Source organism: Rhinolophus ferrumequinum, chromosome 3, assembly GCF_004115265.2.
Source record: "Rhinolophus ferrumequinum isolate MPI-CBG mRhiFer1 chromosome 3, mRhiFer1_v1.p, whole genome shotgun sequence".
Classification (NCBI taxonomy): domain Eukaryota; kingdom Metazoa; phylum Chordata; class Mammalia; order Chiroptera; family Rhinolophidae; genus Rhinolophus; species Rhinolophus ferrumequinum.
In genome coordinates, this window is record NC_046286.1 from 83,751,344 (window position 1) to 83,777,885 (window position 26,542).

A 26,542-nucleotide genomic window follows, 5' to 3' on the forward strand; every position below is an offset into this window, starting at 1 on the left:
TCTCAACCAGCCACCAGGGAGAATATAGCGGTATGACTCTCCTGTCTGTGGCTCCATTGTTCTTTCTTTTTGGCCTCACCATATCATGCGTTCTGGTGCGGGGAGTGGGAGCTGAGTCCCTGCATGAAACATGGTGCAAGGAGCAGGGTATGGTGCTGGCCAAAGCTCTCCGAAGGGCGGTGGAGCAGTTTGTGCGTGCGTATGAACACTGTCTCAGGAGGCCCATGGGGAGCGGCACCAGGAGCAGGAAACGTGATCTGCCTGGGAGAAATGTGACCCCTTGGTGAATTGGTGGTCCTCTTGAGCCTCCGGATGGCACACCACCCTATTGGCCATAGCAGGCGTCACCTGCTTTTTGGTGGTCTGTTGCTGCTGTAGGATACTAGAGTTGTGGACATCTTACACTGAGGCTTCCACTCAATTGGACACCTGGTGCTGCAAGCAAGATTCCAGCCAGTTAAGAATGGTGTCTGACTCTGGGCAGAAGGACATGTGGCCCTCACATTTTGTGTGGTACCCGGTGGCTACTTTTCTCGGGAGTTGGACCCCCGGGGAGGGGTGGGAAGATGTGGACAGTTTTCCAACCGGCATAGGCCAGAGAAAGCGAAGGTCATTGCGGCTGTGTGAGCTGGGGAGTGCTTGCTGAGGCAGCCCGGATGCAGGACTTGTAGTCCCAAGAGGAAACGCTTGCTGAGTCCTCAGTGGAGGATGTGGGTGAAGTCAAGGTCGTCCCTCAGCCCCAGGATGGGGAGGACTTGGAGCCCTCGCCCTGCGGAGGGGGCACACATTGTGAGGCCAACACGCAGCCCTGGTGAACGACTGTGGACTATGGGGAAGTGCCTTCCATCCCTGATTTGATGGACCACTTGACTGTTTGCTTGGGAACGTACCACCATGTAGTGGAACTGGCGGATGTTTGCTTCCTGTGTCTTGCCCAGCCGCCAGAGAGACTGGTGCAGGAAGACCCCTTGTTGGGGTACAGGCAGATGTTTATTTCCTGTTTTCTTGACCGGCCGCTGTGGAGAATATGTGAGAACCCTGGCTGTGCCTAGGAAGTCTGGCTGAGCCCAGAAAGACTGGTGGTACCCTGAGAACCTTGGTTGTACCCAGAAAGTAGGTGGGCATCGAGGAACAGCCCCTGGGACATTACTTGAACTGGACTGGAACTTTTTCTCATGAGCTGGGTTCCTGACAAAGGGCCCCTCACGGAAGACGCTTGTCGCATAGATTGTGACACGGCGAGACCCTGTAGGGGTGGAGTGTGGGCACAGAGTCCCAGAGAACAGTTTCCAGGCTCTCGGCCTCACGTGGAAAGGTGCTGGCTTGGGTAGTAGATGGCCATCAACTATAACTAGCTGGCCATCAGCTGTAACCAGTTAGCCATTGGCCACTGAAATAACTGCCATGGCTGAACTAGAAAGCACAGATTGCAGCTAGCTAGTGGGTTGGTTTGTTCGTTGGTTGGTTGGTTGGTTGGTTGGCAGAGAAGCGGACAGCAGATTGCTTCCTGTGTCTCGCCTGGCCACCAGTGAGTGGGGTGCAGGAAGACCCCTTGTTAGGGCACTGGCGAATGTTTGCTTTTGTGTCTCAACCAGCCGCCATCGAGAATATAGTGGTATGACACTCCTGTTTGTAGCTCCATTGTTGTTCCTTTTTGGCCTCACTGTATCCTGCATTCTGGTACAGACAATAGGAGCTGAGACCCTGCATGACATATCTCTATAGTTTCTGTAGGTCAGAAGTCCAGGCCCAGCTGAGCTAGGTCCTCTGCTCAGGGTTTCACAAAATTAAAGGTGTTGGCCAGGCTGCATTCTTTTCTGGAGGTCAGGGTCCTGTTCCAAGCGTATGTGTACATTGGCAGAATTCCTTGTGGTTGTAGCACTGACGCCGCTGTTATCTTGCTCACTGGCTGCCTGCCAGGGCCACTCAGCTCCTAGAGGCTCCCTGCAGGTCCTTGCCATGTCCTTTCTTACCCACCATAGGACCCACCATAGGTCCTTTCTTACTTCAAATCAGTCTGATTTTTTTCTGTGTCTGACTTCTAGACCCAGATGTAAAGGGCTTGTGTGATTCAGTCAGGCCCACAGAATAATCTCCCTTTTAATGAACTCAAAGTCAATGATGAATAACCTCATCACAAACGTGACATGCCCACATGTTCAGAGGTTCTGCCCACAATCAAGGGGAGGGGATTATTCAAGGAGTGTATACCAAGGACAGGAATTTGGAGGTCATCTTAAAATTCTGCCTATCACAAGGCCTTAAAGCAGCAAACATTTAATGAGTGCCAAACACTGCTCTACCATTTTAAAGGGTAAACTGAGTCATATTTAAAATTTTTAAGCGGTTATTTGTGCAAAACTCAATTCTAGTTGGGCAGAACCAAACTGGAAGTGGTTAGGAGGGTTCCCTAACAGTAGCTAGGGGAAAGACAGTTATGTTCCAAACAGCATTTCAGTCAACAATGGCCCACATATGTGATAGTAGTCCCATAGATTATAATAAAGCTGCAAAATTTCTGTTGCCTAGTGACAGCGTAGCTGTCATAACATCATAGCACAATGCATTGCTCACATGTTTGTGATGATGCTGGGCTAACCAAACCTATTGTGTGACAAAAGTATGGCACGTAGAGTTACGTACAGTATATAATACTTGATAATGATAATAAATGACTCTATACTGGTTTATGTATTTACTATATATGTATACATGTATTACATATATACACATACACATGGGTTTATGTATTTACCATACTATATTTTTTATCATTTGTTTAGCGTGTACTCTTTCTACTTATAAAAACAATTTTGTTGTAAAACAGTAAGCCATGTCACACCAGCAGCCGCCTCTTACATCTCATGTTTACCATGTTACTGGATTGCATCACTTTCTCTTCTGCTTAATCTCCTGCTGTTTGGCACAGTAACGTGATACACAAGCTTGTTGCCTAGCAGCATTAGGCTATACCATGTAGCCAAGGTGTGTAGGAGGCTGGACCCTCTAGGTTTGTGTAAGTGTACTCTGATGTTGGCACAACGATGAAATCACCTACTATGTGTCCCCGAAAATAAGACCTAACCGGAAAATAAGCCCTAGCATGATTTTTCAGGATGATCATAATATAAAATAAGCCCTAATGTGTCCTTTGGAGCAAAAATTAATATAAGACCCCGTCTTAATTTCGGGGAAATACGGTTAGGCTTATTTTATATTATGAGCATCCTGAAAAATCACGCTACGGCTTATTTTCTGATTAGGTCTTATTTTTGGGGAAACATGGTAAGGACACATTTCTCCAAATTTATCCTTCTTGTTAAGTGGTACACAACTGTATATAGAAAAGGAACGGAAGCAAAGAAAGGAAATTATTGGTTGGCTACAACTTAAAGCCTAGTTGGCTGTTCATGACTGGTTGTTTTTAGCATTTTGATTTTGTACTTTGAGGCATTTACAGGCTTAGATTTGGGTTTTCTTACTAGGCCATAGGTCCCCATGGCATTAGAGCCACTTCAGTCAAATTGTCTCCTTGTTTAATTAATTTAACAATCCTATACATGTTTTAACTCATATGATCCCTACAACAGCTCTAAGAAGTAAATACTATTACTGTTAACATCTTTTTACAGACAAGTAATTTGAGGTATATAAAAGCAAATACAAATTTAAAATAAGAGGTTTAATTTCCCATTGAAAACGTGGTAAGAGACTGCACCTCTCTCCTTTCTTTCAGAATTTCTTTCTTTGTCCTTTCCAAATGTATGTAAATCTTTGTAATGACTAAATAAATTCCTGACCAATCTCAAAACTCAGAAACGTTCCCTCAAAGACTGAGAGCCTGCTCTTTGAAATGTAATCATCAAGGAAGATATAATGACCAATCTCCCCCGGTCCTGAGAAAAGATGGGCCTACTGGTCACCTGACTCCAAATTGTAAAACCCATGTGATACAATGGGTTGAATCTCGTTAACTATATGAAAGAGTGACACTTCTTTCTGTCTTTGCAATCCCTTTAACAGGTTACCTGCGATGAGTATCACATTCTGGATTAACGTTTATTCAATAATAAAATTGTTTCCTTTCTATTCTACCTCTGTAGCAAGGTTTTCTGGTTCGAGAGGAGATTTTGTTTTTAATTATATTTTACCTATACTAGTAGGTTCAGAGCAGTTAAGCAACTCGTCAATAACACCTTGTTGCTGAGTGGCCGGATTCAGATTGTGAGCTCGGATAGCCCATGTATCTACCCACTTCACTATCTTGCTGTTGTTTTACCAGAAACCACTTGTAGTCTTTAACTGTTCTTTAACTGAGGCATCTCCACATGTTATTCGATGACTAGTGAGGACTCCACATTTAATCCTTTTAGTTCAGAGTCCTCAACCTTAGGAATACTGACATGTAACTCTTTGTGTGGAAGCCGTCCTGTGCATTGTGGGATGTTAAGCAGCATCCCTGGCCTCTACCCACTAGATGCCTGTAGTGTACCCAGCTGTGATAATCAAACACGTCTCCAGACTTTGCCAAATATTTGGGGGGAGCAGGAGCAAAAAAATCACCCCAGGTTGAAAACCACTCCTTTAGTGGAAGAATTAAGGAAAACACACACACACACACACACACACACACACACACACACACACACACACACTTGGCAGGAAGCAGGGAAGGGAGAGAAAAGGAACTATAGATGGAAAAAAGGCTTTGACTTTTCCGGAATGGCTAAGGGTTAATAGTCCGGTAGTTAAGGCTGCAGCTTGCTAAATTTTGTTTTTTCAGAAACAAGAAGACACCAGGGTTGTCTTCTCATTATTCTTTCATCCTCTTTTTTTTTGTCTGGTTGAGTTGCAGAAGTGTTTAAGAAAAGCAAGTCACAATACATCTGTTCTTTTTACCCAAGATTTCGGCATCTCTAGTTTGTCCTGTATTTCCCTATCTTTCATGAAATTTAAAATTTTGTTAAATCCCTCAAAGGATCTTTGGGGGAAATAATGAGTTTGGTCAAAGATTGTACTTCAGACTTTCTACAGCTGCTGACCACAGCACGAAGCTGACTTCATCCTGGAAAATGCTCAAAGCCTGGGAACAATCAAATAGAAGGTTTTTTTTAAAGGAACATTTCCTGCTACATTCAAAACTTTGTGTCTTTCCTATGCTAATGAGAAGTACACACATATATCTTTTGGAGCAAGATAATTTAGGAACTGAAAACCAACCTAATGTGCTTTCACCCCTCTGCCTGAACATTCTGTACTTTAAATGTATTTCAAAACCAGTGATGTCTTTGTTCTGTGGTCATTTCCTTCCAAGCTATCAGGACTATTCTTTTCATGCAGTCAGCAAATAATAAGTATGTATCAAAGATGTGTTATCTCCCTAGTACTTTAGTATAACAAAGAATCATAACACCCAGTTTCTTAGGTCATGGCTGTGAGAAACTGGTTTGTTATATGAGTTGGGAAAGCATTTGCAAAATTTTCCAGTCCAGGAGTTTTCTTTAGTCATGAACAGGTTAGGTTTCAAAATTATTCATTATATCATATTCATTTTGTTTATAAGTAAAAAGAGACCAACAAGTCATTAATGTTTGTCTTGCTTCTTGATGTATTACCACCAAATAGAAGTGAGAATGATTTCTTTTGTGTTTTAGAATTTGACATACTCTTTTTCTCTTTATTTTTCAGCTTTATATGTTGTGGTTGCATCAGGCATCTTTTCTTCTAAAATAAAGAAGCTTCAAGTAAAATGAAGATCTTTTGAAGAAAATGATAAGTCACTTGATAATCTTACTAAAGTTCTGTGGGGGAGGAATAATTTTTCTCTACCCTTCTGGGTTCTTTCATCTGGTCTAATAAATCAGCATGAGACAGATTAACAAGACAATATAACCAAATTTAATTATGTATGTACATAGGGAAACCCCACATACCTGAGAGAGTCAGAGACCCCTCTATATGAGAGATTCAGTGACAGAAAAGTAAAATGAGGGGATATGCGACATCCTGAGCTAAGGAATGAGGTAAAATACCTTCATTTGAATGAGGCTTCAAGAGGGGAAGGAGTAATTTGTAGGACAATAAGAAGAGCAGATGCTCAGTACTTAGAAATTCACTCTGTCCTATAGATAGGTCATAAATAGTCATTTCTGGTGATAACTTATTATGGGCAAGGTCCCAAATTTAAATTCTTTGCGGAGAGGTAAAAATTTCTCTTGAGACCACAGGGTCTCAATTGCCTTCAACTCAAAATAATGTACATACCAAAGTAACATATTTTGGGGAGGCCTGTTCTGAACACTTTCAGTTCTATGAAAACCCTTAGCAACTACATTTTGATGTATGCAAATCCTTATAGACATTAAATTTATGAAAACCTCTGTCACATTTTTACCATGCTTAAGTTTGGAGTTATTGAAACTGCACTCTAGATTTCTCCTAAATTAACCATAAACAATTTTGATGTACTATCCATGCTTTGACTAGGTAGCCTGGTGGATTCAATACAGGAATCATAGGAACCTTCTAGCCTAAGGAAAATCCCTGCTGGATTGACTATGACATCACAAAAGTTAATAGAGGGAGAGACTGACCTGACCTGTCTACCTTCAAAACCCAACTTCCTAGAGGGAATTATATGGTGTAGGGGAGAGAAAACAAAACAAAAAACCTTTTACCTCCTTGAGTCCTTTTCCTGGAGGCTGTGAATTCAACTGAAGGAAACCAGAATATGTCACCCCAAAACTTGCTATTTGGCATACTGATTATTTTGAAATATAGGCACTCAACAAACAGCAGGTGTAAGAAGACACACTGATCCTCCTTTTACTTCCTGAAAGGAGACAAAACACCCATATGAAAACTCCCCTCCCTGTATCAGGAAGAAGGAAGACATTCTTATCACCAGAGATGGGAAATTGGGGAAGGAGAAACCTGTACTAACAAAGCTTGTTAAACTACCCTTCTTAGTTACTTCACCATTTACTCCCCGAGCCCAAACCCCTTTGTCACGTTAATTCTTCACAAATTTGGCCGCTTCTTCAAGTATTTATTCTCTTGTGAAAGCTCCAGCTGTCCAGCAATTCAACCAGTCTTCACAGCAACATTTATCATTTTCTCACAATTTTCAATTTATTATCTATATTTACAATTTTTGTCACAGTGACACATTTTTTCTAAGATAATGATTAAAAAAAAAAATCTGTGCTCGCTTCGGCAGCACATATACTAAAAAAAAAAAAAATCTTTGCAACCAGACTCCATCCTACAGAAAAACACAACGGCAAAAACTGACTGCACATAACCGTTGATATGATTTTTTTTTGGTGTGGGCACAGTTAAAGTGTCTCCTCTCTGGAATAGTTTTATTTTAAGTTTATAAATTATTTAGTAGAAAGAGCTTCTGTGGTGTTAGTTTAGGGGCAGTTACACCTATAATTCATTACTTATCTTCTCCTCACTTCTTAGAAGATAGTATGATGTAAGGTCAACAGGAAAAGGACTAGGAATCAAGGTACTTGCTGTTCCCCATCTCTCATTTGCTCTCAGACCCAGGTCTCTGGACCTCAATTTCAGCACATTTGACATGAGAGGATAGACTAGATGATTTGAATTTTTCATTCCAATGCGTAGATTCTATAAAATGAGATTCAAGGCCATGCACTTCCGTTCATCCAAAACACTTTTATTTGTGTTTATATAGGTGTATTATGCAAAGGGAATCAGAAAAGTTGCCACTGCTTGAGAGTTAATAGTCTAGTAGGAGACATAGGTTAAGTGCATAAATGACAATAAACAATGTATAAAATGATAAGCATCTCCAGAAAAAAACAGATAAAATAATTTCTACTTAAAGTTTGTGGTCCATTCTGGAGTTCCAGTTAAGATGCTACCTCCTCAGTTCGGTTGTTTTGTGTAAATGAGATTAAAGGCAGGGCAGAAAGTGATTTAAGTCATTTTGTTTAAATAATAATTTTTATTTGTATCATTAAAATTTTTGATTACTGTTGACACACAATATTGTATTAGTTTCACACGTACAACATCGTGGTTAGACATTTATATAACTTACAAAGTGATCACCCTGATAAATCTAATACCCATCTGACACCATACATCGTTATTACTCCATTATTGACTATATTTCTTATGCCATATTTTATATCCCCATGACTATTTTGTAACTACCAATTTGTACTTCTTAATTCCTTCACATTTTTCACTCACCCCCCAGAGCCCCCATCCTATCTGGCAACCATCAAAGTGTTCTCTGTATCTATGAGTCTGTTCCTGTTTTGTTTGTTCATTTATTTTGTTCTTTAGATTCCACATTTAAGTGAAATCATATGGCAATTGACTTTCTCTGTCTGACTTATTCCATTCAGCATAATACCCTCTGTCTAAGTCCATCCATGTTGTTAAGATGATAAATTTTTATTCTTTTTATGGCTGAGTAATATTCCATTGTATATTTGTACCACCTCTTCTTTATCTGTTCATCCATTGCTGAACACCCAGGTTGCCTCCATATCTTGGCTATAGTAAATAATGCTGCAGTGAACATATGGATGCACATGTCCCTTTGAAGTCGTGTTTTGGGTTTCTTCAGATAAACACCCAGAAGTGAGATTACTAGTTCCTTCTTTGTCTCTTGTTATAGCCTTTGTTTAAAAGTCTATTTTGTCTGGTATAAGTATTGCTACTTCAGGTTTTTTTTTATTTCCATTTTCATAAAATATTTTTTTCCATGCTTGTACTTTCAGTCTGTGTGTGTCTTTCGATCTGAAGTGAGTCTCTTGTAGGCAGCATATGTAAAAGTTTTGTTTTCTTACCTATTCTGCCACCTCATGTCGTTTATTGGAGCATTTAATCCATTTACATTAAAAGTAATTGTTGATTGACATGTACTTATTGCCATTTTATTATTTAGACTTTCAACCTTTTATTTTTTCTTCTTTTTAAAAAAGTCCCTTTAACATTTCTTGTAATACTGATTTGGTGGTGATGAATGCCTTTAGCTTTTTCTTGTCTAGAAAGCTCTATCTCTCCTTCAATTTTAAATGATAGCTTTACTGGGTAGAGTAAACTTAGTGGTAGGTCCTTGCTTTTGAATATTTCATGTCAATCCCTTCTGGCCTGTAAATGATACTTTTTATGATTATAAAAGTAATAGATGAGAAAATGGGTGAGTGACTACAACAGGTACTCACAAAAGGCCAGTCGACATATGAAAAGGGGCTCAACCTCATTAGTCCATAGGGAAATGTGATTAACCCTCCTTAGATACCACTACACACTCATCCAAAGGTCTAAGATTAAAATAACTGATAATGTCAAGTGCTCATTAAAATGTGCAACAATGGTAACTCTCATAAGTAGCTGGTGAGTGTGTCAATTCATATAATCACTTTGGAAAACTGTTGGACGTTACTATTAAAGCATTGGAGCATACACATACTGCAGGACCCAAATATTCTACTTCTGGGTTTAAACTCAACAGAAATGTGTGCACTTGTGGGTGAAAAGACATGGAGCAAGAATGCTCATAGCAGCATTATTCATAATAGCTCCAAACTGGAAACAACACCCACCTCCATCAACAGAAAAACAGGTAGATACGTTTTGTTAGATTTATGAGATAGATAGATATATGGTATATTTCTTTACAATCTTTTTTGTGCATATGTAATAGTAAAGATACATACTCTGCATCCTTTCTTTAAAAATGTCATAATACAGCATTTCCTCCTAAGATAAAAATTATTTGTAAACAGCTTAATGGTCACACAATAGTTTACCTTATTTATGTTATTATGATAATTAACATGTACTATATGCCAAACACTGTGTTAAGTCCTTTATATTCTTTTTCCAGACTAATCCTCAAGGGCTGTGCTCCAACCCAACCTATTATATCATGTTATCACCTGTGACTCAAGTCAAGGCCATCTGCTTCTGGCATAAAGCCTCGGCCTCTGAGACCTCAGGTCCACTAGCCCTCAAAACATTCCTTCATCTGCATACCAAACTGTCAGCAACCAGGACCACCACGTTAGGCTCATTGCCCTAGATAATTCCATCTATCAGTGCAATGCTAATATTTGGGACAAAGTGGACATGGCGCCACACTTACTACTGGCTTATCTCCAGTTCTTCTATTCCTTTCTGGAAGTTTCTACCATGTCACCTCACAATTCTGCCTCAAAAATTTGACCACGGTCAATTAAATAAAAACCCTGACAATTTACTTCCACAATCTTTTTATTCCTTTTTCCTTGCTACAGTCCTTCAGGCAGGAAGGAGCTGACTTGCCATTTCCTCTTCTTCACTGAAACCCCTCTTCCCTGAGGCAGTCAAGCCTCATGGTCTAACTGTGATAGGCCAAAGGGAATGTTATCTATGCTGTGGAAGGAACTCCACGGTTGGAGTCCTCCAGCCTTAGCCCTTGATATGGGACCAGGAGACACTAGCAATTAGCTAATACCCCAAGCAAAAATACATTGCTCTACTAACCAAACTTTATATATTTGTCTCACAATTATTACTTTCAGTGTGGCATGAGTACCTGTCTCACATGCCTATCCTGTCTGTATTTACGTATATTTTTTTTATTACTCTGTTTGCAGGTGAGAGAGAGAAGAAAGGAAAAGGAGTTTCAGCTTTTTTTTTTATTTGCACATTTAAAATTTCTAACATTGAAAAGTTTTTTATTAACTATTTCTATTCCTTCTTTTATTCAATGTTATATCCTTTATTTTCTTATATTAGGGCTTTTACCATAGATTTTTGTTACCATTTACTTTTAAAAATTAAGCATAACATTTTGACTGTATATTAGTTGAAGATATATTTCCCAGTTTGTTTGCCTTTTAATTTGGTTTATGTAGTTGGTTTGGTGTAAAAAACATGTAAACGTTATATTATCAAATTTATCAGTTTTTTGTTTTCTATTGTCTTTAAACTTGAAAAGTCCTTCCACATTCAAAGATCCAATAAATATTTACCTACATTTTCTAAAACGTTTATGGTCTGATATTTTTATAACCGAAGCTTTAAGTGAAAACTAATACATTTACATTTACTCTGTAAATGAGATAACCTTCTAAATTGGAAATTTGTTTTTTATTGACTCTCTACTATGTGCCAAACCTTTTATATACACTTTCATTTACTCTACCCCCAAAAAGAAGACATGATCATCTTCCATTTAGAGATAATAAAACTCGAGTTTGTCAAACATGAATTTGTCTGCAATAATCCAGATAGGGAACGGTGCAACTGGATTTGAACCCGGATAATACTGGCTATAAGACGTAGCTGTCTCTGAAGACCATGCCATCTGCTGTGGTTGGGACGTTAGCTTAGCCAAGCATCTAAAAAGCCAACTCATGGCTGCTAGTGTTTAAATATAACTGATTTCTCCAAGTTTCCTTTTCAGTTTCCAAATTCACAAAGGTACACTAATTTAAATTAGAGTGAAGAAAGCAATTGTGCTACATTTCTGGAGAAGATAACGTTTTTCTCTTCGTTCAGTCTCCAGTCCTACTCCCAAACAATTTTATTGAAAAGCAACAACAATAACAACAAATGTCCTGGACCATTGTTCCTCTGTACACATACTGTTGCACTAAAGTCTGTACTAGTATTATTCAATAGAATTTTCTGTGATGATGTAAATCTTCTACCCTGTTTCCCCGAAAATAAGACCTAGCCAGACAATCAGTTCTACTGCATCCTTTGGAGCAAAAATTAATATAAGACCCAGTAATATATTATATTATGTTATATAATTTTATATAATATAATATGTACATATATTATAGTAAAATAAGACCAGGTCTTATATTAATTTTTGCTCCAAAAGACGCATTAGAGCTGATTGTCTGGCTAGGTCTTATTTTCGGGGAAACTTGGTATATTTTCACTACCCAATACAATAATGTGCCACTGGTCACATTGATACTGAGCACTTAAAAATGTGGCTAGTGTGATTGACAAACTAAATTTTTAATTTAATATTTAAATTAGTTTAAATTTAAGGAGACACATGTCGCCAGTGGCTATTGTATCGAACAGGGCAGGTCTATAGATTAATTCCTTGTAATTAAGTACCAAAGACTTTTCAAACCCTAAACTAAACTATCTTCCCCCATATTAGTCCATTGGGAGTAAAACAATGGCTGTCTATCTAGCATCTGGTTCACTTCACAGAATGAAATATTAGTCATGTCTACCAGTACAGTGTCAGTAAGCACTTTTTGATGGGAATATGAATAGATTTTATGTAGTGCATGCATAATTTTTGTTAAAATTGCTTGCAATTAGTCATCCAAGTGGTAAGGATAACAGCGTCCATCATTTTTGAGTCATAACTCTAACCTTTCCACATCTCTATCCAAATCTCCCCGGAATCCTAAACGAAGACGATAACCATTACCAGAAATAACTGAAGGCCTAGACACTCCTATGTCTCCTTGAATATTCACCACTGGCTTTATGCTTCTATAAAACAAAAGTCATAAAAAAACAAAGGCAAGGGGAAAAAAAAACAGTAGGGATAAGTCAGCAGAAAACTATACTTTTTTGAATTTGACTTGTGACCAACAAGTTTTCTGGTTCAAAGTAGGTAAGGTCTCTCTTAGTTCTGCTTCCCACCTTTGCCTCCAGGGCTGGACCTCCTGGGACTTGCACTTTCTTCATATGTAGCCCAGTTTTTCCACCCTGCTATCCCAGAGCCCTTCAGGTTTGGCTCTGGTCCCTGAGGATGAAAACCACTTGTCCCTCTGGTTCCAGAGTATCCACCCACCATTGGCTTCAAACTGTGATGTACTGCTCTGACAAGGCCCCCTTCACTTCGTCTTTGGGATTTCTCACTGTTTGGGGACCTTAAAATTCTACCTTTATTCCTATCCCGTTAATCTGTATACTGGACAGTTTACATGCAGCATATTTAGGAACCAGTTGTGAAAACAAAGTCCACTTCTCCATGTTTGGAATAAAGTAGCTGTGGAACAAATATTTTGTGAATGACTCATAACTTGGGAATATTTCAGTTTCAGAATGAATGATCAAGCCCCTCCTAATGAGGGAATTGATGACAGCATCACACACCTCACAGTGATGTCACAACTACCAAAATACTTTAAACATCTGTAACAGGGATAACATTTTTGAGACATTAAGTCAATGTGTCTTTGTTTCTGGTGATTCCTTTTCCCTAGTTGTCCGAGAAGTCACTACCCTTTATGCCCATGAGCAGAATTCAACGCACTTTGTTTAAAAATGGGCCTTAAAAGATTGTAGTTGGTTAAAAGTCTGAAAACAAACACTCCTGTTTTGCAAAAGCCAAACCTTGCTGAGCAAAGAAGGTTAAAAAGGAAACATGTGGTCTGATGAGCTGGATGTTGGAGGACTGGTTTAGGGCAGAAGTAAGAGACAGACAGTTCCCAGCTTCAAGAAGGAACTAATTGCTAACACCCCCAGACAGCCTTCCTGGGCTACAGAAAGTTGCTGAATGAGAGAGAAGGGAGAAGGACCGGGGCCAGACATGGGCATAGGAGTAATCAGGGAGGTTTGTGGGGGAATCTGCACACGGTGTGATCTGGGAAAACAGCCAGCCTCTTACAGACTTCCAGCAATCTTGATCTGGGGGCAAGAACTTGGGGCAGCTCCCCAGCATCTCACACACTGCAACATGGTACAAAGACGGCTAGGGGAGGATGGGATGGGGGAGAAGAGAAGATACAGGTGCCAAAGGAACCCTCTGACTGGATGAGCTCTGGGGACAGAGTGCAGAATCCACAGACTCATGGAGACAGTGTGAGCAGACCCCTGGCCATCAGACCCCTGGCCATCAGCAGGAGACACCTGCACATTATCCAAGTTGCATGGGATTGATGACCCCTCTATGAACACCAGAGCCCAGGGAGCTGTCTCCTCAGCAGAAACCTAGGGTCTGTAGAGGACAACCTGGGGACCAGAGGTTCTCCCCACTCTGCCTGGAACACAGTCCTCTAGAACAAGAGAAGAGGGAAAGAGAAATTCTTGAGAGGGGGAGAAATTGCTCTGAAAGAGGATTTGAACTTTGAATGAACTCAATATTTGCCCCCAAAGAACCTTGCCTTAGTATGGAAAGAATGGAAATTGTCAAGGAAAGGCCCATCCTGTCACTGTTGCAAACAGGGGCTCTGAGCAAGATGAGCACAGAGAAGGAAAAGAAAGATGCATCCTTTATTATTTATGCACATCTGATTCACACTGTGTGACTTTTGATCCCGCTACAAATACATCAAGTATTTCCCAACAAGGTTAAGAGGGAAAAAAAATGCTTCCCACTCCTCAAATTAGAAGCCATGTTAGATTTGAGATTGCATCTCAAATCTAGAAAACCCTTTTTAACTATACACTGAGTTCTTACTATGTACCAAGCTCTATAAGTCCAGATTAAAAATATAATATTCATTTGGGACCTTGTGAGCAAACCAACCTCATTGCTAGGGAAAATGGAAATTTTAGAAAGATAATACCTGTATTCTAATATTAAAAACCAAATGTCTTCATCCTGCTTCTAACAAGATACCAAGCCAAGCTTATCATGCACGTGCTTACTGGTCACCTACATATTGTGATTTCATATTTATTATTAGCCCTCCCCACCCACTGCTACTATCTCTTCTTCATAACCTAGGTATTGATGTTTAAATTACCACTTTAGTCCCTAAAATTTAAGCATTATCTCTATATACAAAATTATGTTCTTAAAATCATATATCACTGCTAACAATAACTTAAGTTTATTATATAAGTTAGAGTTTATACCATGATTCACGCTACTTCACTTAATCTAGATGGCAGATAGGGAATTTATCACTCCCATTCTACAGATGAGGAAAGAGAGGCTTCTCTGTTCAACAGAGAATCAAGACTAACTCAGATCTTCAGACTTTCGTACCTGTACCACCATCCTATTCAAATATCTACCTTGACTACTGACATTCCTGGGATAAATGATTTGCCAGTTATTTATAGACTCTGTCCACTTCAAGGTGGAATGTAGTTCCAGATCCACTGTTGGCACACAGACTTCCCTGACCAACCTGGTCCATACTGACCTTGCCTTCCTCTCAACACCGACAGCATGTTCTCTTGATATTGCTATTTGGTAATCCACCATATTCTTCCTTATCCACCATATTCTTCCTACTCTTATACTCTACAATATGTTTACATCTTGTTGTCCCCAACAAGATGTAGCTCCTCAAAGATCTTTTCCTATCCAGTCTTCCCACACTCCCTTGCAGAGTTTTTGGCACACCACAGGTCTGCATATACTTCAGGATTTGTTGATTGATGGAAAGAGTTTGTGTCCTCTCGTTCGAAAGAAAAATGACACTGTGAGATACCCAGACCCCTGGTACAAGAGAAGAACTCCAAAAAGGAGGGAACCACACTGAAAGGGAAAATGTCCCGCTTCACAATTTCGCTTATGACCATCCCTGCAAAGACCCCAGAATTGTTTTATTATTTAATCCAGCCTAGGGCTGTTCTGTTTTTAATGACTAAGACATACATGAGTAGCTTGCAAATATTATAGTAATGACTTTATGTATAGACTAATACATTCCCAGGCTATTGCCTTGCACAGAACTATAAAGTGTAATCGGGCTTTCTAACCTTGTGACACAGCCCATTGCCTTCTTTATCCTTTCTTAAAAAGTACGTTTAATCTGCTCTGGACTTTCCCGTCTGTCAGTGAAGCTCGAGGTGACTTCCTGCTTTGTCAGCTGACTGTGAGTCACATCACTGCCACACGTTAGTTAGTGAGGCTGCTTCTGCAACTTCAGCAACCCGGGAAAGAGAAGGATAGTCATGAGCTATCAGACCTCCTCATTGGTGGGATCAATCTTTCCCCTGTTCATTTAAAACCTCGCAGTTGTAAGTTTTGCTCTCTAGCTTCTGGCTTTGTGGTGATGCTTCAAAAGTCAGGAAAAACAGTTTCCTACTTTCCAGAATGAAAGTGACGTTAAAAAAAAATCCATCTCTGTCGTAAATGAATCATTTATCCGGGCAACCCCTTTCTCTGAGAGGGTCCTTCCTCTGAGCCACGTTTCGGGGATATCTTCAGTGAGGCAAATGGCAACAACAGAAGTGCTTATTCTGGGATACAAAATGATGCAAGTGGAGTTTAAAAGGAATTTCAAAATCACAGAAAAGGAGCTGTGAGGGAAGATAGGGTGGATGTGAAATACAAATAAGAAAACTTCCTGGACTGGAGAAGCTATTGGAGCAAAATCATAGGGAAGTTGGGGGCTCAAAAATAGGCAACCTATAGGAAGTTAGAGGAGTTTGGGGACCACTTCTGCCTTCTGCAAATATTTTACATATTATTTAGCTACTTGGGGATTTAAAGTCTTTCTTGTTAGAGGAGGATAAGGGAGGAGTGCCACTCACCTATTCATCTGATGCTTTTGAAAAAACCCCACAAAATATGAATGTGCTCAGCAGATGTAAATAAATGCACTTTTCCCAGCAAAACAGTGACACAACAATCACGTTACATTGACCACCTCTGATTTATCGTGAGCTATGGTTCATTAGCAGTGCCAGGATATTGCTTTGGTTTTATTTGTTGTTGTTTTGTTTTGTTCTTCTTTCTTCCAAAGATTATTGGCATGAAAATGATTTTGAAAAGAAAAACAATGGGTAAATTAGAGGTAGGGGTAGAAGAGCGGACGTAGGCTCTCATTTACAGGTCCTAAGAAGCGGTACATTTGGTAGGGGGCAGAGAGGAATCGCGAAAGCTCTTTGAGACCAAGTAGGGGGAGTCGTTTACCCTGACATAGTAAAGCTACGGAAAGATCTATAAGCCTTTCACATTAGAATACTCTATCATTATTCTACTTATTTCAGTAATCACACATGATTAAACTACCTATAACCATTCTAACCAAAACACCACCACCCCAACTACTGACATAGGTGTAATATACAGATGTCAATCTTCCATTCTGAATTTTTTTTTCAGTGTCATCTCAATTTGAAATATTCTTGTCTGTTTGCTGGAACAGGCATAAGATTATATAGCCTGATATTGACTTCAGAAAAAATAATGTGTTCAGTTTTTTTAATCAAGGGAAATCAAAAGAGTAGGTGAGGAGTTAAGAGGAACAGGCTATAAATTAACAGTGGTTTCAAAAAAGATACAAATCCATTTTCCTTATTTAAAAGCCTGGAGATAGGAACCTAGGTCTGCTGTGGCCGCGTTGATCTCCAAATTTTCGGGGACCCAGGTTCCTTACAGCTTTCTTTTCTGCAGTCCCAAAGCTATGGGCCTGACATGCTGATCCAAGACGGAGGTCCCACCATGAGACGTACATTACAGGTAGCAAGAGAGGAGAAACAAAAAGACTAAGGGATTTGGAGCGCACATGCCGTTGGTCTGTTAAAGAAAGTTCCCAGAAGCTACCACCCACTTGGTGTTTCCCCTTATATCCCATTAGTCAGAAGTTCAGCACTTGGACACACCTAGCTGCCACGGAGATGCAATCTTTTTCTGCATAGACATGGATGTAAAGAAAAGTCCATCACTGAGGAAGGAGGAAAGCTAGATATTGGGGTAATTTGCTGTCTCAGCCATGGAACAAAAGAACATGATATGAGCATATCACTTGGACGGGCTCTATACACTTTCATGCAATGTGCTAGTAAAGTCATCAGCAAAGGGGTAAAAGTTTGGCTGAAATTTTTAAAAAATGTTTTTTTTTTTAGTTTCAGGTGTACAAAACAATGTAATAGTTAGAGATTTCACCCCTCACAAAGTGATAACCCTTCCCCCAATCTATTGCCCCTCTGACATCGTATATACCTATTACAATTCCATTGACTCTTTTCTCTATGCTGTACTCCATAGCCCGTGGCTATATACATATTATAGTTGACATACAATATTATTCAGCAATGATATGGACGGACCTAGAGAACATTATGCTAAGTGAAATAAGTCAGTCAGAGAAAGACAAATACCATATGATCTCACTTATATGTGGAATCTAAAGAACTGAATAAATGAGCAAGTAAACAGAAATAGTCTCAGAGAGATAGAGGAAAAACTGATGGTTGCTAGAAGGGAGGGGGTGGGGATAAGGGAGAAGGGGAAGGGATTAGAAAGCATAAATTGGTAACTACAATATTGCCACGGGGATATGAAGGATAGTTTGGGGAATATAATCAATAATGTTGTAAAGATTTTGTAGGGTGTCAGATGGGCACATGTCTTATTAGGGAGACCACTTCATGGACAATGTAGATACCTGATCACTGTAGTGTAAAAAACGTATAATTCACATTAAATATACTAATTCATGGATCATTTAAGGATTCTAGACAGGACATAACCATCTATTAGCTCTATAATATATATATATATATATATATATATATATATATGTAGATATATCAACATTATTGATGTAGATATATATATATATATCTACATATATATATATATCTACATATATATATATACTTCTTTATCCCATCCTTTCTTGATTAATAATACTATAGATTTATGTTAGAGAAATGAATGTAGCCATTAATACCTTAGATCAGCACCTTTACACTTGAAGAGAAAAGCATGTATACATGTCAGGTATATCTTTAGAGCATTCATTCAAATTATTCTTGGTATCCTACTTTGGAAAAATTCTGATCTGTGCTTATATGTATAAGTAAAGGTAAAAGATTTCAATTTTGTATTCCTTTACATAAAATCTAGTGATATACGAGGTCTGACAAGTAAGTTCATGAACTCATCCTAGAAAAAGTGCTGCATACCTCATTGCTGAATATCACTGCGGTCACCTTCGAAGCACTCCCCTTGGGAAGCTATGCACTGACACCAGTGCCTAGTCCACCCTTCAAAGCAATTTTGGAACTCTTTTTTTTCCTGGAATGGCCATCAGAGCTGTTGTCATATTACCCTTGATGTTCTGAATGTCATCAAAATGTCTTCCTTTCAATATTTATTTTATCTTCGGGTAAAGAAAGACGTCATTGGGGCCCAGATCAGGTGAGTAGGGAGGGTGTTCCAATACACTTATTTGTTTATTGGCTAAAACCTCCCTCACAGATAGCGACATGTGAGCTGGTGCATTGTCATGATGCAAGAGCTCCTTCGGGACCATTTATGCACACACCTTTCTCATGCCAAGATTTTCAGGTAAAATTTTCCTAACTGTTTCTCTGTCGATGTTTACTTGGTCTGCTATGCTTCTCACAGTCAGCAGACGATTTTGACTCACAATTCGACGAATTTTTGCAATGATTTCATCAGTTCTGCTCGTTACTGGCTGCCCTGACCTCTCTTCATCAGTGATGCTTTCTCTCCCCTCAGAAAAACGTTTAATTCATTTGTACACTGCCGTTTTCTTCATGGCATTATCCCCATAAACTTGGACTAACATGTTCCTGATTTCACTTTCACTCTTGCCAAGTTTAACAAGAAATTTAATGTTTGTTCGTTGCTCTAATTCAATCACGACGGCACACAAAAACATGCAACAATAATGAACATAACTCAGCAAGACACCACCACACTTTAACAGGAACACAGCTGTGAGACACTGATATGCCAAGGTTAGGAAACCTTACTGAGCTGTTTGTACAGCGCTGCCAAATGTAAGCGCGTGGTGGCAAGTCCGTGACCTGAACTGTCAGACCTCATATGGGCATTCCTTAAATGTGCATTTCATAAAAGTTAAGACATTTCAGTCATATAGATTGGGGATCTAGTACTACTGAGTTAAACTGGAAAGTTCAGAATTTTATTAAGAAGCCTTACCAGTTATTTAGAGTAAAACACCCTAAGACCTCTGTCATTAGGTTTGAACATCTTAGTTATTTCTCAATTATAGACGGAAGCAGAGTGAGCACTCTCTAGGGCTAAACCTGTTATTCCTCGAGAGGAAACGAGTAGCAACATCTTCATCTGAACTTGAAGAGGCATCTTAGGGAAATAGCTTATGAATCTTTCAATTAAAATGTCCTTCAATAACATATTTGTAGGACATTTTTATAGGTCCTTAAATATGACTTTAGAGAACTAGCTCCAGTGACTAAACCCCCAAACCAGGGACAAGATAAAATTCTGCCCTGACTCAAAGGCAGAATTCCACTACCTGCGTCACCTACAACAATTCGGCAGCACCCTGGATTTCCCTGAAAGTATCTCCAGACAAGACTTGGGCAGGTTTAGCCATGTTCTCTTTCTTTTGTGAAAATAGATAATGACACAGTCATAAGGACTATAGCACAAAGGTCATGGGTTGTGCTAGTGCCAACCTTGGTATTGTGCCCTCTATTCAGTACAAAGAGCTCTAATCTCTTTTAGCATCAAGACACTCTTTTAGTTCAAACATCTGTGTTTTCTACTCATGGTAAAAGCACCCCTTTTATCTCTATCTTTTTGCGGTAGCTAAGGGTATTTTGTCCACCTTGGCTGAATTCTGTCCTTTCTTGATACTTATGGAAAATAGAAGTTCATTTTCAGCTGCATTTGCTCCTTTGCTTTTAATCCTTCTTCTCTCTCTGGCTTGCTTCTACATCAGGAGTCATTCTCAAATATCACAGCACAAAAGTTAGCCTAAAGCAGCCAGCATCTGCAGGAGCCTGAGAATCTTAGACTTGAAGGATGTTAAAGCTAGAAGGACCATTAAAGCTCACGTAGCCCAACCCAGTTCAAGGGATTTAGGTGCCCACGCCAACACTCCGGTGCAGAAATGCAACTAGAATTCAGCTCCAGAAATGATCAGTGTACTTTGACCCAGCAAGCACATGTCTAGGAATTTAGTCTACAGATACACCCTAAAATATATACAAAGAGGTACAAATACTCTCATTTTAGCATTGTTTCTAAGTCAAGAAATATTGGAAACAGTCTATCAATAAGAGGATGCTTATCAATAAAATGATGATCATATAAGTGACGGGGGTAAGTGTAAGTGAAAGCATGCCCACAGGCCTGTTTTCAAAGTGCTTCCCTCTAAGGAATAAGATGAGCCGAGCAGTAGGGGAGGAGGAGGGATGTTCACATTTTATTTTAGGCACTTCAGTTATAAGCTTTGAAAACGTAACTCATAAGCGGTAAGAAGAACACAGCTGTGACTTCCTGACTCTCAGGTGACTGCTCTCTCATTAGAAGTGTCAGTGTGAACATTTTCCCAGCTTACTGTTTACCAGCTTACGCCTTTTCCAGTTGTCCAGATAATAGAAGATAAATGTACTCATCATTCTTTACTATTGGTTAATGCTGAAAATGTGATTTTTAAAAGGTTCAGTATGATAGAAATGATCCATTTTCCCCACCAACACTCCCTGCAGCTGGTGAAAGTCATAGCCACTATGGAGGTCACATGGGTGATGATATGGGAGTTTTGATAAAACCATGCTCTTTCCTTCCTTACTGTGACCCTTCATCAATGAACTGGTTACGGAACTTTACTGGAATATTTTCTGAACCCTGCATGTGGGAAAAAGTCCTGGCCATGAAAATATTAATACTGTAATTCAAGTTTCCTCTGGCCATACCCAACTCTACAAATAACAAGAACAACCCCAACCCAAGTTTCTTTGGTTCTTTCCAGAGCCTGGGACAGTGGGGACCTTCTAGCCCCTGAAAGGAATCTTTCAAATATTTCTGGAGATCCCTAGAAGGTATCTTCCATGTGATGCTGAATAAGATCCCTCTACCAAGCTCGATTACAGTCTCTCCTGGACATTTAACGGTCGTCATTGTCACCTGCTTGGCACGTCCATCTACTTCCGCAACTGAGGACCTGGAAATCAGAGGTGTCCAAGTTGTGTGTTGTTCTCTTTCAGGTAGAAGGAATGTTTCCTTCCTCCACCCTCATGTTCAGCCCAGTGAGGGGATCCAGCAAGGTAGCTTCTGCCCCAGTATATTACAGAATTATTAGTGATTCAGAATTTCAGTTTCCTTTTGTAGTTCCCCTACTGTTCAGAGAACTCAAGCTCTCATTCTTAAATATTTATTGACTACCTGCTCTGTCCAGACACATATAATGTATACAATGATTAATAAAACAGCCAAGGATCCTGTTAGCATAGAATTTTCAGTTTATTCATGGAGAAAAATAATGAACAATTAAAGCAAATAAATGTGTAACTGCAAATTAAGATAGGTGTACTGATGGGAAGAAAGGTGTGAAAGAAAATAATAAAGGTGCTACTTTAGATAGAGTGATCAGAAAAGGCCTCTGAAGTTTATATAACAATGAAGACATTGAAAATCCAGATTTGGAAAAAAGGCAGGTGAGGAAATGGGGACAATAAGCTAACATTTTCAATAATTATGAGCCAAGAACTTTACACATACGAGGTCTGACAATTAAGTTTGCGAACTTGTTGCAACAATGTTGCTAACCTTTTTGAATACCAGAGGGATTATTCATTATGAATTTGTACCAACTGGACAGTGAACCAAGTTCACTATTTGGAAGTGCTGAAAAGACTGCATGAAAATGTTAGACGACCTGAACTTTTCGCCAACAATTCATGGCTCTTGCATCACGACAATGCACCAGCTCACAGGGCACTGTCTGTGAGGGAGTTTTCAGCCAGTAAGCAAATAACTGTATTGGAACACCCTCCCTACTCACTTGATCTGGCCCCCAGTGACTTCTTTATTTACCCGAAAATAAAGGAAATATTGAAAGGAAGACATTTTGATGAGATTTAGGACATCAAGGGTAATATGACGACAGCTCTGATGGCCATTTCAGAAAAAGAGTTCCAAAATTGCTTTGAAGGGTGGACTAGGCACTGGTGTCAGTGCATAGCTTCCCAAGGGGAGCACTTCGAAGGTGACACTAGTGATATTCAGCAGTGAGGTATGTGGCACTGTTTCTAGGATGAGCTCGCGAACTTAATTGTCTGACCTTGTATTAGATCCTTTAATCCTAACACAATCTCATGAAGTAGGATTTTTGTTAGCCCCACTTCCCAGATGAATAAAATGAAACACCAAAAGGTAGCTTTTTCTTGTCACCCAGCTAGTAAGTAGCGAAGGCAGAACTTGAACCCAGGCAGTGTAAGATCTTAAGAAAGGAAAGGGCTTTGGATTATTTCAGTAACTTAAAGGCCAGCGTAACTGAAGCAGGAAGAAAAATGGGGACATCAGCACCATATGGGGTTGGCAAGGCAGGCAGGATCTAGATCATGCCAGGGTACGTGGTTGTACTTCATTCTCAGAGTGATTCATGGTTGATTAACACTACTCCAAAGAAACAATGTTGTACCAAGGAGCAGCATTACTAATGAAAACAATTATCACTTATATTATTTTTGTAAATTGAGGTTTTAGAGAACAAGAATGCTTCCCTTCTATTGTAACACAGGAGATTGAGATCCTGGAGACGGAATTACACTTGCTGGCACACAGGCTGACTTGATATACAACTTAGGAAATTTCATCATCTCCCAGTACATACCTGCAGCAACCTGTCCCCTGTGTTACAGAAGTGTGGGTGGCCAAATTAACCAGTCTTCTACTTGAGGTTGAATAGTGAGTTACTACATACAGGGGTGAGGAAAGGCAGAGAGTGGAGCTAGTTATCAGTGAGTTTGTCCTCTCCAGGCGGTGAGGAGTTCTGTCTTGCCAGGAGCAGCTCTGGGGGACACCTTTATTCATGGCCACTGTCTACAAACTTGAGCTTCCCTATATGCGACCTGACTAGGACAGGTACTCCTGTAGATGAAGCAGTACCAATGTCTGGGGCATCCAGTGCAGAATAAGATTAAAAAGAGGTGAAATGACCACTTTTCTTAAAATTCCAATAAGTTATATCAATGGAATCCTTTTAGAGGGTACCTACAACTCTTAGGAAATCTCAAATTTGCCAAAAATGGAAGACAAATTCAATTTAACCACCTCAGCTGCGTCTAACTTCAGCTCTAGTCACATAAACTAGGAAGCACAGAGAGGGCATTTCCCAAATTCTGCCTGCTTGTAGTGGTACCCCTTTACTGGTTCACATGTTCTCACTTCTCGTCCAATAGTGTGGACATTTATTCTCCACTTCCTCCTCTCCAGCAATCCCTCAATCTCTGTTTGGGGACCAATGTGATTCCTGAAAGGCTGATTCCATCTTGGTGGTAAGGAGGGAACACGTAGACTGGACTAAGTCATCAGCACATCAATACCCTATACCCCTGACCACGGGGGCTGTGACCTAAGCCAGTGGGTTCAGCCTGACTCTCCGGACTTTTGCTGGAACTGCAGGATGAAGCCTCTTCTCCCTACTATTGTATTTGAATAAGAAGCCCTGGGGACCACAAGAGGAGCCTGATTTAGGATGGAGTCATCACTAAGAAAAACACAGTAGACAATGAAAACAATGAAACACTGGGTCCTGGATGACATCATGTTGCCGACAGACCCCCATCTCACCAAAAACCTGGACTTTACAGGGATGTGAGTTGATTGAGTTCAACAAATATTTAGTGAGTGACTACTGAAGTGCCAGATATGGTGTCAGAAACAGAATACATGAATATATAAAACAGATAAGGATCCCTTGCACCAAGTGGAAAATAAATGACAAGCAGCCAGCAAGAAAAACAAAACAAAACAAAAACAACCCAAAAAACAGACAAGTATACCCTGTCCAATAGAGAAGGAGACAAACAAACAATAAGCATAACAAGTAAAATGATAGATCATGTGTTACATAAATGAGGTGGGGAAACAGAAAAAGAAGAGCGAGGTAAAGAGGGGTGGAGAGTGGGGCAGTAGGAGCTGGAGAACAGGTTCTCTATTACCTAAGCTGGCGTGAGTAGGATCTCTGCTGCTTGCTCTCTATTACTTGCAAACAAAACTACAACACCTTGGGACATTTTAAATACTTGTAGCACCCCACCCCCACCCAAACACACACCCAGAGCAGAAATAATAATAGACTGGGGGGAAACAGGCACATTAGTTAGAATTGTCTAAGATTCAGGAGGGGAAAAAATTGCATTTGAATTCAGGATAAAGACTGAACTAAATTCATTCTGAAACACAGATCCACGTTTTTCAGCAGGGTGTGAGGACTCTTACAATGCTTTCTTTTAAATCCTGTGGCACTTCAATATAAATTACAACACTTTCCTGAAGCAGCAAGATTCTTTTACTCCCACTGTTCCAGCTTCTTGAAATATAAAAATAATCATTTGTCTCTGTTTCCAATATTCGAAAGGAAGGAAGGAAGAAAGCAAGGAAGAATGACACAGAGAGAAATAGAGAGAGAGAAAGGGAGAAAGAAAATTAACTTAATATAGAAATATCTACTCTCACCCACCTTTTTGAATATGTGGCTAGCGGCTTCCTGTAAAGGAAACATTTTGTTGATTCTTGTCTTAGTTAACACTGGCATTCCCCGTTTTGCACAACTGTGCAATGTTGTGTAAAAGAAGAAACCATCACCTTAGAGACCTGGTCCTCTTGAACACTAGGAATGGCTGCAGCTATTCATTCTGTCTCTTGCCATAGCACTTACTTTTTAGTGGGCATCTGTTCATAGACTGTGTTTTTAGATCCAATGCCAGACAAACTAAAGTCATGCTCTGATAAGACATTTATAAACATGACTAAATTAACCTGGTTGGTATTCATGCAAATGCACTGTGCCTCTACCAGTTTCAGATCTCTACTCCAACTTTTCTCTAGATGCCTCTGAGTTTAGCCACAGTACAGCTTAACTGCTGTATCCAGTAGGAAGAGAATGAGTGGGGAGACCAAATGCAGAAGGTACCGTGCCACCTCACAGTCTCTCCCTAAAACCTACAACGATGAAAAAGGACATGGCCTACTCCAGGAAGACATACTGAAGGTAGACTGATATTGCTTTTACATCAGTGAAAAGAAACACCTTCAATCATTAGGAAAGATTATTCAACAGATTATGTTGAGACAATTGCTCAGTCCTTTTGGCAAAAGAAGATCCTTCTCGCCTACCATTAAATTCCTAATGGCTGAGGCCCAAGGACATGTGCCAATAAATGGGTGCACATGCACACACACACGCAAAGGAATCTTATTATATACATACCAGGAAAAAGTAGCTGAGTGTGTAATCACTGGTGGTGAAGAGCCCTCTAAGAGTCACCTAAGGAGTCCCAAAGGAAGTGATGACATACCTCACCACATAAAGATGTTAAATTTAAGGACATAGGATGAAAATACAAACATCTAAATGGGGTGGGGGGATCTACAATGCATATAATAATAATAATCTAACATCTTTAAAACATAAAGAGCTTATAAGAATTGATTAGAAAACCATGAAAATTCCAGAACAAAAATGGGCAAAGGACACCAGACAATTCATAACAAAGCAGATATAAATGAATTTTAAAAAGATGAAAATTTCCATCTCAACTACTTAAGGCAATACTGCAATAGTAGAAGGGAACCTTTCTTATTATTAAGTTAGCAAAAATAATTTCTTTTCCTAATAGTGCTGATAAAGCTACAGTGAAACAGAAAATC